The 21,441-nt window shown below is 42.9% G+C and overlaps 1 long non-coding RNA gene across 1 annotated transcript; it reads right to left on the reverse strand.

The window, feature by feature from the left end:
• Positions 1–1,521: 1,521 nt before the first annotated feature.
• Positions 1,522–5,694, reverse strand: LOC126511258 (uncharacterized). The gene is made up of 3 exons (XR_007594632.1): positions 5,592–5,694; positions 2,373–2,475; positions 1,522–1,699 (listed from the first exon to the last, which is right to left on the reverse strand). It is a non-coding gene; the product is annotated as an uncharacterized lncRNA (long non-coding RNA).
• Between the last annotated feature and the right edge of the window lie 15,747 nt (positions 5,695–21,441).

Here is a 21,441-nt window from a genome sequence, read left to right on the forward strand (position 1 = left end):
AAAGCATTTATGTGGATATGCTGATGAAAACCAAAATATTTAGGGCTAGAATTCAAAGTCAGGTTCCAAGCTACAGAAATTGTTTGAGAATAAGTTTAGATATAGAATTTAAGACCGTAAGACTAGATGAGATTTCCCATGAAGTCAACCTAAGTAGCAAGTACTTAGAGACTGAGCAAATAGAAAGGCTGGGAAGATAGCTGGAGACCTGAGGATGTTGCTCTTGGCACCAAGAAAGATAAAAGAGTCAGTGACGACTCCAATGAGCAGAGTCCTGCCACGGAACAGAATTCGTTGTCATGCGAAGCCCCTTTCCGTGGGGGTCTCAATCCTCAACAAGGCCTCTGTTCTCCATTTTACATAAAGAGAAATTGAGTCTAGGAAGGTTATTTTGCCTCGTGTCGCTGAGCCAGAAAGTGGCGCCACCCAAAATGCAATCCAGGAAAATTAACTTCACATCAAACTGTGTGAATGAATGAGCAAACAGCCCACACTACCAAGGAGTTTCACTGTTCAGATGACCGAGAGCTTACACACTTGGCTTTAGGCTGTTAGAACCCACAATGACTAGTAACTCACCCAGATGTTAATTATGAGAGGAAGCGGGTGGTGGTGTTGGTAATGACAATGTGTATCAATGCCCTCAAGATAGGCTTGTGTGGTGGTGGGGGGTGAGAGTCATGGAGACAGAAGTCAAGGGTTCATATATGCTAGGTGTCATGGTTAGCAGCAGTTGTCAATTTGACATATCTGTGAAAAGGGAACCTCAACTGAGGACATCTCTCTATCATATTGGCCTGTGGGGATGTTTGTAGGAACATTTTCTTATTTGCTAATTGGTGTAGGAGAGACCTGCCCACTGTGGGCAGCTCCATCACTAGGCAATTGGGCCTTTGATGACAGACCGGAATCTGTAAACTGCAACAAACCCTCTCATTTGCAAGTTGTTTTTGATCAGTGTCCTGTAACAGCAACAGAAAAGAAAATAAAGCAAGTATTATATTATAGAGCGGTAATGTCATTTTCTGAAAATATCTCTAGCCTTAAGAGAGACTGAACTTTTGCCAGACCTTAAAAGCAAGTTGATAATCTGTCTTGAGATCATTTAGAACTATGCAATCAATCTGATGTACTACTGTGTACTCAGCCTGCTTAACTTTAACCTGCCGTGAAGAAGACATTGTAATGAACCTGACTTTGTCTTCTGCTTGTGTGTATGTGTGTTATAGTAAAGATTTCTGCCAAGAGGTTGATAGCAATATTAAACAACAAACATGCACATGCACCATAAAGATTGGAAGCAACATGTGGATATGTTTAATGACATCTGTGTGCAATTTAAGTACTCTTCTTTTTTTAATTTATTTTTACTTAAAAATTTCACCTCCTCCCCTCCTCCCATTACCCTCCCTTTCCCTCCATCCTCCTCCCCCCTCCCCTCTCCCCTCCCTCTCCAGTCCAAAGAGCAGTCAGGGTTCCCTGCCCTGTGGCAAGTCCAAGGTCCTTCCCGCTCCATCCACGTCTAGGAAGGTGAGCATCCAAACAGTCTAGGCTGCTACAAAGCCAGTACATGCAATAGGATCAAAACCCAGTGCCATTGTCCTTGGCTTCTCAGTCAGCCCTCCTTGCCGACATGTTCATTAAGTACTCTTCTGTATCAGTTGATGATCAGTAAGGTAACCTCTTCCCTTGAATAATTCTGTTAAAGAGTTTTGTAAAAAAAAAAATTAAAAATTAAAATAAAAAATTCTCATTTTCTTCCCATACCACATTTTTTGGACTGTTCAATAAGCACAGAGCAACACTCTTGTTAGGGATAGCAAGACAGACAAACAGCAGCAATAGATCAGACACACACAACAGAGAAGCTGTTGATCGAAACCATGCCAAAGGAAAATCTCTTTCGTCATTCTGTCATGTGACACTCAAGCAGTAGAGCTACAACCCCAGCCCCAGGATAGGTGCTCTACACTATAAACCAGATTGGCAAATACTTAAACAATAATGCTATTAGAAATTCTACTTGCACTCATGATAGGATAGCAGTGGCTAGGCTTGCTCTCCCATCTTACACAGCCAAGAACAACAGCAAGTGATGAAACAGTAGTTTCCTACTGGACAACACACAGGGCAGGAGAACAAACTCCAATGGAAAGAAAAGAAGTGAAATGAGCCCTGCAGTGGCCAAAAGATCGCCTGCAGAGAACTCATAGTTACAGTCCAGGGTAGCTGAGCAACAACAAAAACCAAAGCTATATAGCCACACAGGTGGCGCAGAGGCTAAGAGTCCCGACCGCTGTTCCCCAGGTCCAGGGTTCGAGAACAGCTCGCCGCTCTATGTAAATAATGGGGGGAAAAACAAAACTACAAACTTCTTTCTCCTGTAAGCTGCCTTGATTGTGATGCTTTTGTCACAGCAAAGGAAAGGCCCAACGTCTCTTCTGATACTCAAGGCAATCTCTTAATTGTAAATCCCTGTAAAATAAAAAAAAAAAAAGCTAGCAATTATAAACTCCCAACATACAAATGATGCAGAATATACATTATCATTCCAAAAGGAAAGAAGAATGGGGTCATAGTCAATCAACACTGGACCAAAGCAAAGCCAAACTCAGTAGGGTAAATAGCAAATCCTGCAGCTCCGTGTGCACTATCAGTGGGTTCAGATGGCTCCACCCCTCCAGCTTTGCTGTCTGCACAGTCAGGTTCCTTAAATACAGCGCGCACACGCACGCACGCACGCACACACACACACACACACACACACACACCATAAAAGAGGAAAGAACAAAACATTTAAAAGTTCTTAAGAAAGCACTTGCTCTTCAAAGGGACACCTGTGGTGACAATGAAGTAGTACTGCTTTAAACCTACAAGAAGAATAGCCGTTATGTTTTTGACAATAGCAAATGTTGATGAAGAACAGAATGACTTTGGACTCTCGCACACTGCTGGTAAGAAGGTAAGGTGGTACAGTTGCCTTGGAAAACAGTTTATAGTAAGTCCCAAGCCAGAAGGAGCTACACAGAGAGTCCATGTCTCATAACAGATGAAAGAGCAAATAACTGGGATTCTCATACACTTTTGGCAGGAATGTAAAACAGTGTGAGCATTATAGAAAATAAAAGTCACAAAGGCACCTATTTTTTTGACCCAAGTACTCTACTCTTTAATATTTACCCAAAGGGATAGTGAGTTTGACACCAACTTGGCTACAGAATGAGGCCCTATGATGGCTGGTTTGATGTCAACTTGACACATGCTAGAGTTATTTGAAAAGAGGGAACCTTAGCTGAGAGAACATCCCCACCAAAAGATTTTATTTATTTATTTATTTATTTATTTATTTATTTATTTATTATGTATACAACATTCTGCCTCCATGTATGCCTGCAGGCCAGAAGAGGGCACCAGATCTCATTACAGATGGTTGTGAGCCACCATGTGGTTGCTGGGAATTGAACTCAGGTCCTCAGGAAGAACAGTCAATGCTCTTAACCACTGAGCCATCTCTCCAGCCCCATTTTCTTAATTGATGATTGGTATGCAAGGGCCCAGTTCACTGTAGGGGTTACCATCCCTGGGCTGGTGGCCCTGGGTGCTCTAAGGAAGCAGGCTGAGCAAGCTGTGAGGAGCAAGCTAGTAAGCAGCATTCCTCCATGGTCTGTGCATCAGCTCCTGCCATCAGGTTCCCACCTTGACCTCTTGACCTGACTTCTGTCAGTGATGGATGGTGATGTGGAACTGTAAGCTGAAATAAATCCTTTCCTCCCCAACTTGCTTTCTTTTATTACAGCAATAGAGATCATGACTAAGACAGAAATCCCCATCTGGAAAATAAAATGAAACAATCTAAATTACCTGAGAGAAATGAAAGCCTGTGTACACATAGCAGCTTTATTTATAATGACACCAAATTGGAACAACACAAATATCCCCAACAGGAAAATAGAAAAATGTGCTATATCTATAAAGTAGAATATTCTTCTACATGAAAAAAAATAATAATCATTTTACTAATAAACCCAGCTACGTGAATGGCTCATGGTATATGCATGATTTCCTTTACATAAAAGTTTAAAAATGTAAATTTACTCCGGTAGCAGAAAGATTAGCACCAGGCAGTGGTGGCGCATGCCTTTAATCCCAGCACTCAGGAGGCAGAGGCAGGCAGATCTCTGCCAGCCTGGTCTACACAGGGAGTTCCAGGACAGGCTCCAAAACTACAGAGAAACCCTGTCTCGAAGAAGAAGAAGAAGAAGAAGAAGAAGAAGAAGAAGAAGAAGAAGAAGAAGAAGAAGAAGAAGAAGAAGAAGAAGAAGAAGAAGAAGAAGAAGAAGAAGAAGAAGAAGAAGAAGAAGAGAGAAAAGAAAAGAAAAGAAAAGAAAAGAAAAGAAAAGAAAAGAAAAGAAAAGAAAAGAAAAGAAAAGAAAAGAAAAGAAAAGAAATTAGGCTATCTGGAGAGAAGATCTGGAGATGAGTGAAAGTTGAGGCTGATTACCAAGGTGTAAGAAGGTATAAGAGCACCATTTCAGAGGGGAAGGTTTAGTTCATTGTCTTCATGTCATGATGCCTTCCCAGGTGATGCCTATGTCTAGACTCAGCAAATATGCACATCAAATATGTGTGACTTCGCCTGCATGAATCCTAATTAATCCTAATACCATCGAAAAATACTATTAGGCCAGCAAGATTGCTCGGCAGGTAAGGAATGCTTATCACTGGGCCCAATGACCAGAGTCTCTTCCCCAGAACTTACACAGTGGAAGGAGACCTCATTCTATAAGTTGTTGTCTGATCTTCACAAATGCATGCACATGTGCATGCACAGGCATACACACACACACACACACATGCATGTGCATACACACATAGGGAAAGAGTGCAAATAAATAAATGTAAACATCTTTAAAATAAAAAATACCAATAGTTACTACTTACTGAATACTTCCCATGAGCTAGATGCAAGCCCACGTACTTGATTCATGTTGCCTTACAGAACCAGTACCCCCCTCAACGGGGCTCTTTCCCCTCTGCAGATGAGACGCACAGTCTAAGACTGAACTGAGCTGAACAAGACTATCTGGCTCCTGTCCACAGAGTATTGTGCTGGGGGCATGTGGGTCTCAGTTTCCCACAGAAGTCCTCTCTCCTGGCCTGCACAGGAAAGTGTGGAGAGCCACAGGCTGGGAAGTTTTCAGAGATTAAAATAGTTGGGTCCACTGGTGATATTTACACACATACAGGAGTTTGCAGCATGCATAAACCCCTGAGTTCACTCCCTAGGACTCCACAACCCAGGCATGGTGGCACACATCTGTCATCCCAGGACCCAGGAAGTAGAAGCAGGAGGATCAGAAGTTCAAGCTCACATCCTCCCATGAGCCTAAGATGCATGAGATCCTGACATCTCTCAGAAAAGTGGGGAGAAGGATGAAAACCAAACCAAACCAAACAAAACAAACCACTTGAATATCATTTGACCATTCCATCAGATAAAGGCCAAAGCTTCCTCAAGAAGACTCTGGTTCTTCATTTGAGACTCAAAGACATCATACTCCACCCTTGTACCCAGAGATCTTGTATCTTACCTAAGACCATGGCTTGCCCACTACTGCTCCCCATATACTTCAGCCCCACATGTATTTCAGCACTCAAGAATCCAAGGCGCACCATCTCTATGTGCTCCAAAAGTTCTTGTGACTGCCCCGCTTCCTAAAGGGAGGCATCTTGTTTTGTTTTCTTTCATTCCTGTTGTAAACTCTGACGAAATCATTCTTGGCATCTAGTTGAAATGACTGACCAAGGAAAACAAGTTAGAGAGCAAACATGATGTAGCGGGGGAGGGCCTATGACGGAAAAGTGGTGTAGTGGAAGCCAGGACTCTCCAGGCAGGAAGCCAAGGCTGCTTCCTTGTACTATTCTGGCCCTTCCAGTTAGTTGCAGTTAGTTTGTTCTAGTTAGTTCCTGTGGATGGCGAAAGACATGGCATACACCAGCACCAGAAGAATTTCTAGACATTTCAGAATAAGAGCCCATTCTCTTTAGCATCAACGGTGAGCGCACGCTAAAGAGCTAACCCTGAGCTGATGCGCAAGCATGTGCCTTCCGTGACCTTCCACATAAGTGTGACGGAGAACCGTGCCCAATCCAGATAGCATACCCAGAGGCCCTCAGCTGTGTTTCAGGCCCCAGTCAAGCCTTCAGAGTGGCCTGGAAATTTGTATTTAGCATTGTATTTAGCTAATTATTTTAGCATTGTGTACATATACTTCTAACCTTTAATATACACATATAAATCATCTCATCCTAACTTCTCTTAAAAATACGTAAAAGGAGATTGGGGCCTTGACATGACGTCAATGCCAACATGTCACTTTGAACAAGAGCTCTGAGGGTCTTGCAAGTGCCTCTTCCCCTTATCATACATACCTTGTTCCTGTGGTCCACCATCCTTCAGCAGGATGCCTGACTGCTTCTGCCCATTCCTAGGATGGCTGTGTCTGCATGCTTTGTTCTCCTTTACATCTTCAGCCTTTTTTTTTTTTCTGGTCGAATGTTCTCTCCGGCCCTAAACTGCCATGTCTAATAAGCTTCAGCCCCTAGGAAGCCATCCCTTCTATCTATTAGGGCCTCTATTTGGAACATCTCCATCCATGCACAGTCCAGGCTACACCTACTGCCAAGCTCCCAGCCTGGTACACACCTGGTCCTCCTCTAAGATTTATCTCAAACAGGATTTCTCCATGAAGCCAGTGTCTCCAGTTTCCCATGCCCTTTACCACACCTGCATACACTGACTCCAGATAAAACTGGCGAAAGGCAAATTGTTAGAGCATGTGTCAGAAATAATAATTTCAGCAGCTTTTTAATACACTAGTAACTTAAAGGGCACTGTTCAGGTTTTTCCACAATGGTTAGTGCATTGAATTTCCGTGGCATCTTTCCTGTAAGGTGGAGATTATGATTCTTAGGAATGCTAATGAAATGTTTATTACCATGTGTGCCAGTTTGAACAAAAATGACCCCCATAGGCTCATAGGGAGTGACATCATTAGGAGGTGTGGCCTTGTTAAAGGAAGTGTGTCACTGGGATGGGCTTTGAGGTTTCAAATTCTCAAGGCAGGCCCAGTGTCACTCTCTATTCTTGCTGCCTGCCAATCCTGATGCAGAACTCTTGGCTACTTCTTCAGCACCATGTCTGCCTGCTTGCTCCCCTGTTTTCCACCATGACAATAATGGACTAAACCTCTGGGTTAAGAGCCAGCCTCCACTATATGCTTTCCTTTATAAGAGTTGCCATGGCCATGGTATCTCTTCACAGCAATAAAACCCTATCTAATATGTCATGCATTATATTTAAAAACATGAGATGACTTAGTGGGTAAAGACTCTTGCCAGCAAGCCTAATGGCTTTAGTTTAGTCCCCTGAACCCACATAGTAAAATGGGAGAACAGACTCTGAAAAGTGGTCTGGCCTCTGACCTCTATCTACATGTGCTGTGGCACACATAAGTACACATAAACACACACACTCTATACATGACAAAAATTTTAAGGATAATAGTAATAAATAAAAATACTAAAAAAAAGTGTTTAAACAATTTCTGTAAGGGTCCAAATGTTACCTGTTAGTGTCTGTCATTTAATTACATGCAGAAGACAAGTCGAATAATTGGATAAAAATAAAAAAGTATTAATTCAAACAAAATATACAAGAAGTTTGCCAACAAAAGAAAAACCTCTGTAAACAAATATGTGTGTGTGTGTGTGTATGTTCAGATCAATTTTGGCTTAATTACTTAATTTTTATAATAACAAAACATTTTGTGTATAAGATGTTCAGTCCCATTTCTTAAGATTGAAACTGAATGAGTGTGAGAGTTTATTCTGACTAATTGACCCACTTGATTTGCATGCATTTCTGAGCTTTAAAAATGATTTATGTCCATATCTAAGAATATTATCTGAAAGAAAAAAATGGTGTTTATGTTGATATCCATTGATTATATATAGTATTTACACTGAGAAAATTTTAAACTTTTCTTAATCACTCTTTTTATTGTAAACCAACTTTGCCCATTTCAAGTTATAAAATATTTCAAAGTTTGAAATTTATAATTTTTGCAAATGTGGGAAGATTATTTTCAGGATGCTGAATTACAAGAGTCATTACCGGACTGGTTTGTGAAAACTAGAATTCTCTCAATCATTAAGACCTGTTTACAGAACATACTGATTCCAGCAGCATTACCTATGTTGCTTGCTTTTTGCAAGTGATACTTGATGTAAAGACAACGCTTGACACAGGTCCCAGTTTGTTAACGTTTCCGACTTTTAGCTGCTGCACATTGTTGATCTGTGACGTGGATAGAGGTATCCAGCATCAGCATTCCTGATTTTTGTCATCTGTCAGTTGAGGCAATAACTAATACATCTGTCCAAGAGATTCCATGGGAGACTCGTTCCTGAAGCCCTGATGAATACCAAAATTTATAAATGTTCAAATCTTTGTAAAATGCATAGTATTTGTATATAACCTAATCAACTGGGTCCTTCCATATACTTTAAATGCTGTCAAAAGTATTTATAGACACCTATCGCCATGTAAACACTTATATAGACAGTTGTCATTCTGCATTGTTTAGGGAATAATTGAGGGATCAGGGAAAACTTCTGTACATGTTCAGTACAAATGCAGTTTTTAAATATTTTTAATCTCTATTTGGTTAAAAAATACTGTTGTAGAACACACAGAAATGGAGACCTGACCATAACTTCTCCATCATAACGTTATTAAAAGGACTGCCCAGATCCCACACAAAGCAATACAGTGGTTCCTGGCACAAACACCCAGGAAGTGTTAACATTTGACTCTCATCAATGAGATAACCCTAGTTTAAGAAGTGCTACATGATAATAACCTGGGAAATCCTCAACCGGCTACAGTTAGGGCTACCATACAACCCAGCACTCCTACTCCTAAGTACAACACGTAAGAGAACAGAAACATGCATGTCTGAGGACCTGTCTTTGTACATGCGTGGCAATATTGTTCATACAATGAAACTTGGAAACTACCCAAATGCCCATCAATTTGATGAACAGAAAGCTGCAGATGGTATATTCATGTAGTAGGTATTTGGCAGTAAAAAGGGGACAAAGTGCTAGCCCATGCTACACAGGGAAGGCCCTTGAGAAGCTCACATATTGCCTTGATTCCATCTCTGTGAAATGCCCAGAAGAGGTGGGGCCATAGATAAAGAGAGCATATCATTGGTTACAGAGACTAGGGTAAGAAAGAAATGAGGATTGACTGCTAATGGGATAGGATTTGTTTGGAGAGTAATAAAAAAAAATACCTGGGAATTTAATTAATTAGACAATGGGATTATTAAACCATACTTCTTAGAAAACTAAAATCCACTGAACTGAGCAGCTGAAATGGCTGTTTTATGACATGCGGTTTATATCACAATCAACCCACTTAAGAAGACAGGGCCTCGAGCAAACTGGTGTGAAAAGCCCTAAGCTGTGATTCACATCCTGGTGTGGTTTGGCAGTCTTTCCCTGTAATAATTTGGGGTTTACTGTTGCAATTTACATTTCTTCTGCTCTTGGTTTGCAAAATCACTGCCAGAGGTGGGGGACAAAGGTGGGGGGAGTTGGCTGGGGTGCCATCATGTATAGCCTTCAAAACCCCTGTGACAACTTTGCCTTTCATGGATGTGGAAATGTTTGTGTTTGTCCTTTTATTCATTCATTCATTTATTCATTCATTCATTCATCCATTCATTTGTGTGTGTGCAGGTATGTAATGTAAGTGTATTCGCACATGTATGTGTTTGTAAATACTCCTGTCATGTGTCCAAGTGTGGACACTAGTAGTCAATGTCAAGTGTCTTTCTCAATCACTCTCCACTCATTTTTGAGGAAGCTCTCCCACTGAACTGACCAGACCCACTTTCCATGAATTTAAGGAATCTGCTTCTCCAAATGTCCCAGGTCTTCCAGACTTGTGTGCGGGTTTTCAGCTGAGTATCGGAGATCTGAACTCACATCCGCTTGTCTGTGCAGCAAGCACTTTCCCTACGGAGCCATTTCTTAGCCTGTGCTGTTTTATCTTAATAGATGGCTATTGAGGAATTGGTGTTTGTATTATACATTTATATGATGATATTTTAGGACTAAGGTACGTCTTAACACTATCCGCCCAAGCTCAGTCCCACTACAATTCCCGTTTCTGTGGGTGTTCTTTCAGCATCCTACCATCTGAAGAGGTTTAAAAGCAAACAAAATGCTTTTTGTCTACAGTGTTCATTTTGTTACAGATGAGGAACAGGAGAGAGGGCAGAGATTGGGCCAAATTTCTGAGACCTTTGCAAGGAAATGAATGAAACGCAATGGCTTATGGACCCAGGAAGCAGATCCGCATCTCCCACAGCCCCCCCCCCCCCCCCCCCCCCCCCCCCCCCCCCCCCCCCCCCCCGTCCATAAGCCCTGGGAATTGGGAAGAGGAGTTAATTGTAACTCCCTGCCAACTGTAGTTTGCTTGGCCAGCTGTTTCCAATCATTCTAAGAATTGGAGGATTTACAGAATTCCCCAAAGCACACAATTAAGCAAGCTCTCAGCTTATTGCTTTCTTCCTTGTTCTAACTTGTACGTCTGATGCTCATTCACACTGAACAGGTTGGACTTGTTGGGATGTATCCACCAAGAAGCAGCCCTCTTTCCTGCCCATTCCTACCCTCTGGGGTGCTGTTTCAGCATTCCACACCTCATGTTTATAGAGTCTTACAGTGATCCCTTACCCTGCCAGGTTAGTCCACTCTCGACTGCCACTTCACAGTTTGTCTACCCCTCTTCAGCCTAGGAACACTAAAGTTGGTGTGCAGCCCTGGGAAAGAGGTAGGTAGCCTTTTCATGTCCTCTTCCCAGGCCTTTCCCTTTCCTGGAGTTCCCGTACCCAATCCCTGTTTGCCTATTGAGAAGTAGCAGAAGACAAGATGATAAAAATGGGAATTTCGAGGCCAGTGTTCACATCTGGGGCTCTGTTGTCTCCATGGGTAAGCATTATCAATAATTCTCTCATTTAGGACACACACCACTGAAATAGAGCTCAGAGCACACCATCTGAGCAAACCACTTCACGAGCAGTAAGGTATGAGTTAAGTGGGACCGGGCCTCTGACCGACCTTTTCCCCCACTGACCTCAGTATAGCCTTAGATTCTGGACAAGCTGTCAAGGCCTCTCCACTCTCCTTTCAGCACTGGCTAGAGTCTCCTGCTCCTAAGACACATACCAATATGCCCACACAGTAATACTGCCATCTATCCCTCTGGTGGTCCTGGAATTTCAATAGTTTCTGTTGTTGTTGTTTGCTTTTGTTTTCTGTTTGAATATCAGCTTTGCCAAATATGCATTGATTTTCTCTTATCTCCTTTCTTTAGATGTCCTGAGACCAACTGGGGAGTACAGATGTTTGACACTGAGACATGACATCATTTACAAAGTTCTCTCTCTCTCTCTCTCTCTCTCTCTCTCTCTCTCTCTCTCACACACACACACACACACACACACACACACACACCTCATGTATTAAGTAAGCCATGATTTTGCGTTGAACCACATTCAAGACTATCCTGGGCTATGGGTCGAGCAGTTCTTCGCAGAGTGGTCCTCAGACAAGCAGGCTGACATCTTTGGGGCTTATGTAAGGGCCAGACCTCACTCAGACCTATACAACAGCAAGGTCCTCGAGCGAGCACTACCTACAAAACAATCTCTCTAAGAATCCAACTGAGAAATCCAGCAGCTTCATTTCATATGTTAAACATATTTACATTACTATTCAGTAAATTCCATTAAAACAGCTGTAGAGTCTTTGCTCATAGTTCATCAGATAGCCTAAAGTACTGGGGTCTAGAAATTCTTCTCATCTGACAATTAGGAGGGGAACAATACAAAACTGCTAAGCTATAAACTTCTCAGCACAATTATAGTCACAGAGCCAGCTTGAGGCACACAAAGATGTTTCTGTTGATAGCCGAGGTACAAAGTTAGGAAGAGCCAGCAAGCGCTTAGGTAATGTTTCCTAATGCTCCTTGTTCTTTTTCCTGGAACTGTCCTTTATGAACAAAACCCCACAACGTCCTACTGAACCACAGCAAGTGGGAAACAGGAACACCTGATCTGGCTGTCATTCATGAGTGTTTGTGCCTACCTGGGCCCTGAAGAACAGGAACTCTGAAGGACAGTAACTCTGGAAAACAAGAACAGCAACAACAAAGACAGATTAAATGCTGTATAGTGTGGGTTGCTTTCTTTATGATAAACCTGGTAATCATGGCTAGTTTCTCCTTGTACAGCTTATGGGGCTTATTGAATCTGGGACTTGATAAATTTAAGCAGTTTTGGAGCCACTGATGATCTCCTCAAATATTGCTCTAGCCCCTCTATCTCTCCCCCCTCCCTCCCTCTCTTTAAATTATAATTTTATTATGTGTATGAGTTTCACCTGCATGCATGTTTGTGCTTTGCATGAGCGCTTGGTGTCCAGGGAGGCCAGATGAGGCCAGGTAAGTCCTTGGAACTGAAGTCCCAGGCAGTTGCAAGCCACCCTGTCAGTACTGAGAATCTAAGCCAGGTCCTCTGGAAAAGCAGCTGGTGCTTTTAAGCACTGGACCATATATCCTGGCCTTATCTTTTTGCTCTTGACCCCCAGTTATGCATCTGGTTGACCTTGTCCCAAGGCTGATCATTCTCATGGGTTTTCATCTCTTGTAGTTTTCTTTTTCTCCCTGCTTTGTTCTATATATTTTCTACTGGCAACTTCTTCGAATTAAACAATAGAATTATGCATGGTTATATACATGTTCATGAACATATACAATGTAGTTTGAACACACTCTTCCCCATATTTCCCTGCCCTCAGAAGATTTCACCTCTACTTACACCTGACCTATCTTCTCATAAGGCGACCTCTGATCTCATTTGCGCTATCTACCTACTAGCCTTCTTAGCTCCTGCCTCCCTGGGTTCTGTGATAGTCTACTTTGATCACTCACCATAAAGTACCTGATTATGGCTTGTCTAGTCTAACACAGGAGACTTGTGTCAGCAAACCCTTGACACCAAGCTGAATCTCGCCCCATAGAGGGTGATTGCATTGCTCTCTGAATAAATGAAAATAGAAGCAAACAAACATATGAAACAATAAATATAACCACACTTATAGATGGGAGACAATAGTTTAGTATACCAAAAAAGATACCCCATAGAAATATCTTCTAAAGAAATGACTAGATTTAGGACGGAGATGAAACTGCCAAGGTCAGATGTATCGTCTGGTGACAGGATTTAACCAGTGGGCATCACAGAGCGGTATGATGGGTTGTCGGGATGGCATTTCACTAGTACTACTAAAGCAAGGGAGTCAGGTGTTTTAGTTGTCTTCCCCCCACCCCACCCCGTTCTATCCCCCTTCTCCTTTTCAGTTCTACGGATGAAAGCCAGGAGATTGATCAGGAGCTCTGCTGACACTGAGAAACAGCCTAGCCTTGGAACACTTATTTTCTTTTAAAGGATTTTTAATTACATTTATTTTCCATCCATCCATCCATCCATCCATCCATCTATCCATTTATTTATCAGAGGTGGCACACGGAGGTCAGAGGACAGCTTGCAGGAGTTGGTTCTTACCTTCCCTGAGATTGAACTTGGGTACCAAATCAGGTCATCTAGCTTAAAGTCAAGCGATTTAACCTGTGGAGCCATCTTTTGAGCCTCACTTTCAATTTAGATCCCAGAGATCTTCCGAGAATTAAATCCATGAGGATGCTCTTTCTGTCGCTAAGATGCTACCCTCACTACAGAGCTGGAAACACGAGAGTCATCCTGTAAGAATCAATTAGGTATTATCTCTGCTGGTCAAAATGTTACAGTCTGCGAATGAATCTGCTTCAGGGAACAATTTCAGTAAACATCAAAAGTGGGAAAGCACATTAAAGTATCCTGTCTGGTCTTGCATTGTGCAAGGAAAATTCTTTGCTGGAGCTAAGCTAGAGCACCGTGGCCCAGAGGCTGAAAAGGAGGGGCTTTCTGGAAGAATTAATAAAATGAATAAAGTAAAATAAAATAAATGAATAAAATCAGCCCTCCTCCCATTCTGGAAGTGTTTTGGCTGCAAACTCTCAAAGTGCGGAGGTTATGCAGGAATATACTAAAGCTAAGAGCGGTGGAGGAGGGCACCCCGTGGCGACAACAGCAGGACCCAAGGGGAAGCTTTGCTACCTCACTGCAAGGCTGCCAAGGAGCGGGGTTTCTTCCAGCTCGGTTGCTTGAGTGAGTGCAAGTTTCCACTCTTAGCTGAGTGATGTAGTTGTCCCAGGAGATGGGACTCCCTCGAGAAAGCAGTAGGGCGTCCCCCAAAGGATTCACGTATGGCAGACACACATCTAACTAATGCCACAAATATTTAGGACACACAAAATGAGGCAAGGCATTTTGAATGTGTAGCTCTGACTAGGCTACCTGCCGGTCCGCAAACCCCAAGTGTGGCGCGCGGAGCACACTTGGCTGCGGGGAGTGGTACCCGGCGGCCCTGAGCAGTACCCACTGACCAGGCACCCACCGGCAGCCTCCGTTCTGCCGAAAAGCAAGTCCTGGCCATCTGCCGCTACTGCTCTTTTACCCATCAGCAAAACACACAAAGAGATCTAGAGATGGTTGTAGTTTTTAGCAGACTTGGGTGGAGATTGTTTCCCGGAGTCGCCCACGAGGGGGCACTGGTGGACTACCGGTCCTGAGGCGTGCCTGGGTGACCCTCCTATCCAGACGTCAGTTCAAGCAGCAGGCTATCGCAAACTACTCCCCCCACCCCCACCCCCGCCGGGTCCCGGTTGTTTATTTCAGAAGGAATGTGCCGGAAATTGAAGGAATTTTTTTTATGCCCCAGTCTCTCAATTCTGTAATTCTACTAAGTGTGTAATGCTGTCCCCTCATCTCATGGGGGGTCGGGGGGAGGTGGGAGTGTGATGCTGGATTGGTATTTTAAAGAGATGGCTAATAGGGAATTCCTCTCTTTGTGGAGGTTGGGAGCACACAAGGAACATTTCTCTTTTCTTGTGTGTGTGTGTGTGTTTTTTAATATTTTATGAATTCAAAAACGTTGATAAAGGAAGGGGGGGATAAAGGGTGCTAACAGGGACTGGGAGTCTCGGATTGTTGAGGTGAATACTTGGGAGTGCTGTCCGGTTTTGAGCCCCTGTGTAGATCAAAGCAAGAAGCATAAATTGAGTCAGGACAGCAAGAACTCAGCTCTGGGAAAATTACAACGATGCTGCTTATCAACAAAGATTCAGATAAAACAAAAGTATGTTTTCCAAAAGGATAATGTTGGGTCCAGGGGGATCACGCAAAGATGGGGCCAGACCACCAACGTCTAATAAACCAGAAGCAAACGTTATTCCAAAAACCAGATTCCAAGAAAAACTAAAAAAAAAAAAAAATCTCCATGGGGCACAAAAAGTTTATCAGCTAGCTGAGACCAGAGCCAGAGATGAATTTTGTAAGGCTGTGGCAAAGGCCGATTTCTGAATCCACCTTTTTCTAGTAGGGGCACCAAGCACTAGGTCTGAACAAAGGAATTTTTTACAGTCTCAAGGTAAAACTCAGATACAGACTGCCTTACTTTTCAACCTTTATTAACCCAGTTATTTAGTTAAAGTAGTGTTTTGCTTAATCTGTTGTCTTCCCTGGTACTTCCTGGCAGTGTTTACTGAAGCCCTGAGCTCTCCCCTTTGATGCTGCCAGTTTCACATAGCAGGGATGATGCGTAACCCAGAGGTCACACATCTGTTTTCCTAAAAGTTGACTCAGCTCATATCCATCATTAACCAAGGATGGCTGGGGGCGGGGGAGGGGGTGCTAGGCTCTCTGTTTGCAGAGAGATGCTTTGGCCTTGTAAATAGAGCTCTGGGTTGTAAAGCAGAGTAACCCTCTGTTAATAGTTAGTCCTTAAGCTGCTGAGAAAGCTGCTGACAATCCGCTCTCATCCTCCTAGGCTCACAACTTTATCTTTCTTTATTTTTACATTCTTATTTCTGGAATCTACATTTTTATATTCTTATTCTTGGACCCTTCAGATAAAGCAGTAGCTAATAAATAAGGCCATGCAGAAGATAGGCCGTCCCTCCTTCAAGATACTTTGAGTACGAAGGATGCATAGAGTCATACTGAAAGACCCTACAGACCCCCTCCTCAAAACCTGCAGCAGCCAGCCTGCTCTCGTAAGAACATCCCATGTGCTTGAGAGAGCAGGATGAGATAGGAAGACTGCAAGGCAGGATATCAATAAGATAGGACATCAACAAAGCAGGTTGACTGCAAAACAGGATATCTATAAGATAGGAACAGGATGACTTTTGCTGACACCCATGCTGAGAGAGGAAACCATTCATGCTCCTGCCTTATTCCGATAACCACACTTTTTTTTGCTTCTGTAAACTTGCTTTTTGCTCTTCCCTATAAAAAACCTGCCCTCCAGTTGGCAGGCGCGCAAGTCCTCCGAAAGACTTGCCGCCCGCAGGTACCTGTGTTCACCCAATAAACCTCTTGTGATTTGCATCCGTATGGTCTTGGCCTGTTCCTTGGCATGGGGAGGTCTCCTCCTGAGAGAAAGTCCTCTTCGAGGGTCTTTCAATACAACATGGGCAAACAAACTGTCATCCCGAGGTCACATATAGCTTGCCCTTTGCTTCAGTAAATAAAGTTTTATTGTATCAGTGCTCTCTTATGCTACAAAAACAGAATGGACTCGTTGCTCACAAAAACAGAGGAAATATTTACTATTTGGCACGTAACAGGATCCAGAGCATCATAATAGCCATGGTTCACATTCCTGGAATTCTTGAGACATGAGGCCTAGTAACTCCTGGAGACTGTGTGCTAGGAACCCTTAGGAAAAGCACAGACACCCACATAAGAATTGGTTTTGTTTGGTTGTTTGCTTACTTTGCTGTTGTTTGAAATAGTCCAGTGTTTTTCCTTTGAGATACAATTTAATTTAAAAATCAGAGGGTCTAGAATAAAGGGTTGTCTCTGGTCTTGCATTTTTCTATGAGAATATCGGTATACTTGTTCCTTTCAGTAGCTTGTGCTAGAGAGCACAGGAAATGTAGTTTCTAGTGATCAGAAGAAAAGGGAAAATATCGATATCATCATTGTCAGTCATTTGGGGATAGCTACAGGGGCTGGCTGACCTCGATGGGGACGCCCAGTGGCTGGTTTTGTCTATGGCACCCAAGACCTTTGAGTTGGACTCATAAGAAGGGAGACACTCATATCTCTGCCCTGCTCAGACATGAAAAAGTAATACACCAATTTAAGGAGGGAGATTTCTGCAACGGATATCTGAAAACCTGATATATTTTTATATTATCTTGATTCTAATATAAGGAGTGTTTATTTATTTGTTTTGAAAAATGTTTTGACTGTGTCCTTTACTATTCTAGATTTTGACCCATGGATCCAACAAAAGATCCTGTTTATTACTACTGTTATGGTCTACTGGCCTGGTTTGTTACCTGGGTACCCTTTCCCTTTGAGACACAAGCCCCACCCACTTCCAACCCTCCCCTTCCACCCAGGCAAGCTGAATTCCCACCTCCTCCAACCTGCCTGCATGCTCTCTCTCCCCATCTCTCTTTTAAAAAGGTAACTTCTCTCTCTCCTCTCTCTTTCTCTTTCTCTTTTTCCTCCTCTTTCTCATCCCCTCTCTCCCTCCTTTTCCCCCTTCCCCTATCCTCCCAGAACCCACAAAATAAACTCTATACCCAAACTCTCTCTGCATGGACATCTACCTGTCTGTCTCTCACTTGCTGTGGTCTCACACTGCCTTTCATAGTCTTAAAGATACTTTTCATTATGCAAAAAGATCTGTCACAGTCATTCTGGTATAAATATGCTGCTGTTTAAACTTATGTTTGCACAAACCCAAAAAATTCTTGTGAGCTGAATTGAAGTTAAACAGGTCAGATACACCCCTCTCAATTCCTTGGTCCTGAAAATATATTTTTTCTTCCTAAACTTAACTTTGACCTCTGTTCTGCCAACACCTTTCCAAGTCCAAGAGACACCAGACAGTTCCATACCACAAACCCTGGACAGGAGTAAAGAGACCAGCTACCCCAGGATGTGACCAGCACCCAGCTTTCTCAGGTTCCCCTCAAGATGATGCCCACAAATAAGCAGAAAGCAGTCTTGAGAATCTGCTGTCCCAACACCTTTAACCTGTTGTGCCTAACTTCCCTTCTTTTTATTATAAGAAAGAGATGGGAATGTTATTATCTACTGGCCTGTCCTGCCACCTGGGCACTTGTCCCTTTAAGAGACAAGCCCCACCCACTTCTAATCCCCCCTTCTGCCTAGACAAGGGGATCTCCTGCCTCCTTCAGCCTGTACTCTCTTTCTCTCCCCATCTTCTCTTTTAAAGGGGTAAGTTCTGTCTCTCTTATTCCCCCTCTCTCTTCTTTCTTTCTCTCCTCTCTCCTCTCTTTCCCACTCTCTCTTTTCCTCTCTCTTCCCCTTCCCTTCCATAACCCACTAAATAAACTCTGTACCCAAACTCTCTCAGCGTAGCACATCTGTCTGTCTCTCACCCACTGTGGTCTGCTACTAGCCACTGCCCTGCCGAGGTATCCCGCTGAGACCTGGGGTGACGTGCTGTGGCCCTTCATGGCCGCTGCTGCCCCTTAGGAGACCATCACCCTTCATGGGACCAGCCTTCCAAAAAGAATAACAGCTACTGAAATCTGATAGAGTGAACAGATTCTTGAGCCCTAACAAGAATCAAAAGGATGGGCAACAGAGTCAGAGGAGAGGGAGATGGTCATTGCTGGAACAGAGTTTCATCGAGTTTCTTTCTCTTAGAATACTCACAGATGCAAAACAATTTTATTGATTGACAGCTGTTGCTATTATTAGAGGACAGTGCTGGCATTAATTCTTCTTTGTCATTCCAGAAATAAAGACTGCAGTGTATTCCTCAATGTTTGTTTTACAGTGAAGACATTCTACCTCAGAAGGTGCTGCCAAAGGCTCACATGGTAATGCCTATGCTAGGACAGAATCGGGGCTTTGTAATCTGTCAATCTGATTAGTCTGAATGGTTCCCCAGAATTTCCTTCTCAGTCACGGTGAATCAGCAGACACTTTTACATTCTATTTGGAGAATGAAGAAGTAGCAGCCATATTAACCTTTACACTTGGTAGCAGAGAACAGGTATTTTTGCAGTTCCTAACACAATACATTCATCTCTTGACTCAACTGCATGATGCACCAGACCTACAACTGCCTCTCATTCCTCTGGGTCTTTTTAACAATTCTACACTCTGGGCTAGGTTTGTGCTTAGCTCCATGGTAGAGGTTCAGATTTGCAGAAGTGAGAACTGACCTAGATTCTGGTTTAGAGAGACATTGATCTGTCCTTGCTCACCCTTACTGCCTACTTTGTAGACTTCAATGTTGTTGACATAGAGACTAAAGCAAGAGCCTCACAAAGACTCCTACAAACACAGAACACAAGAACTCCCTTTAAGTTCTGTTTTTCTTTCCAAACTCTGACTCAAACAGAGAAGTGCTGGAGAAAGTTGGGAAATAGAAAGTTAGCAATCTAGTTTCATTTCTGCAGATTCTGACTGCTACTTTATGGGAATTATTTCTGTAACTCCTGAGGTCTTTAAAGTAGAGGAGTTTTCCCAAATGTTTCTCTTCTTTTTTCTTTCAGTTCCAGGGCTACTGTTGACTTGATTTTATGCTAGGTATATCAGATGCTTCATAAAGACCACCACAGGTCAAAGTATGAGTTTTTGATTCCATCCTCTTATTCTGTATGAAGGTTGTGCTGAAGTGGCTTAAACTAAAAAGAATTTTTAAATATGGAGGTCCTGGACAGCCTAAAATTACCCCATAATTGTAAGGAAGGAAAGGTGCTTTCAGTACATTTTTAAAAATTATCTTATTTGATGAGTGCTTTATCTTAACATATATCTATGTCTGCTGCCCTCAGGGAGCAGAAAAATATCAATCCCAGATCCCCTGGGATTGGAGTTATAGACAGCTGTAAACTGCCATATAGGGGCTAAGAATTGAACCTGGATCCTTTGGAAGAGCAGCCAGGGCTCTCAATCACGAAGCCATTACTCCAACTTCTTCAGGTACATTTAAGGAGGTTCTTATCCTTGGACTGGTATAAGTTTGGGGTCAGCATTTGTACCACTCTGCAAATATGTATCCCTAAATGTATCAGGGCTTCTGATTTTCTTTTGTTGTTGTAACTTGATCATGTAGTTCTGGGTATGAGCTTTGTAGACGACGTGCCATGTTGACGATTGGACCCACCTGTATGCCCTCACCCTGATCACTTAGTCCCTGCTCTAGAGCCAGACTACCAGAAGCAAAGGTCCTCGACTTACAGTGGTACAGCCTTATACAAGACCCTTATCCCTTTGTAATCTATTCCTGGGCATCTAAAGAAGCGGTAACGACTACATACATCAGAGATTAAACATAACAGATGTAAGATGCAAAATAGTTCTAGGCTCATAGGTAGGGAATAACTTTTAAAAGATTGTCAAGGAGTTTAAAAGAGGTAAAAAAAAAAAAAAAACAGCTGTAGCTCAGAAGCACTGGGTCAGAGAACCCTGGATAATATCCTACAAGGCCAGGTCATGAAAGGGACATATCTATATCTATACAGATATAAATATCCAATATATATGTTTTTTTGGGGGGGATAATTTACTGTCTGGGAAGAAATTCTAAATTACCAACCTATTATCACTGGTTAGTGTTTTAGGCAAGACCAAGCAAACAAACAGTGATGAAAAATACCTAAATGGAGAAAGGATTTTTTTATAATTTTTTTTAAATGCCGCAAGATCCCTGGTAGCAGCAGGCAGCAGAAATGCTGTAGGTCCCAAATGGTGGTAGCAGGCCATGTGGTGGCAGACAGTGGACCCTGGGAGCAGCCAGTCCCAGGCAGAGATGGCTGCCGGTCCCAGAGCAGTGGCTGGTCCCCAAGTAGTAGCTGGTCCCAGGCAGGGAGGCACATGGCAGGCGGGCAGAAGATAGAGACATCGATAGACACAACTTGCAGAGTGAGGTTGAATATTTAATTAGGAGAAAAAGAAGGGTGAAGGGAGAAAGGGAGAGAGAGAGACAGAGAGATGAGAGAGAGAGAGAGAGAGAGAGAGAGAGAGAGAGAGAGAGAGAGAGAGAGAGAGAGAGAGAGAAGGTGAAAGAGATGGGGGGAGTGGAGAAGTGGGGAGAGAGGCAGAAGCAAAGCTGCCTCTCTGAGAGGAAGGTGGGAAAGAGAGCAAGCTCAGTGCGGATGGGGGAGGGAGTGGGTGTGGCTTGTCTCTTAAAGGGACCAGGGAC

The sequence above is a fragment of the Alexandromys fortis genome, unplaced genomic scaffold, assembly GCF_014885135.2.
Source record: "Alexandromys fortis isolate MF-2015 unplaced genomic scaffold, M_Fortis_MF-2015_v1.1 scaffold_10, whole genome shotgun sequence".
Lineage (NCBI taxonomy): Eukaryota > Metazoa > Chordata > Mammalia > Rodentia > Cricetidae > Alexandromys > Alexandromys fortis.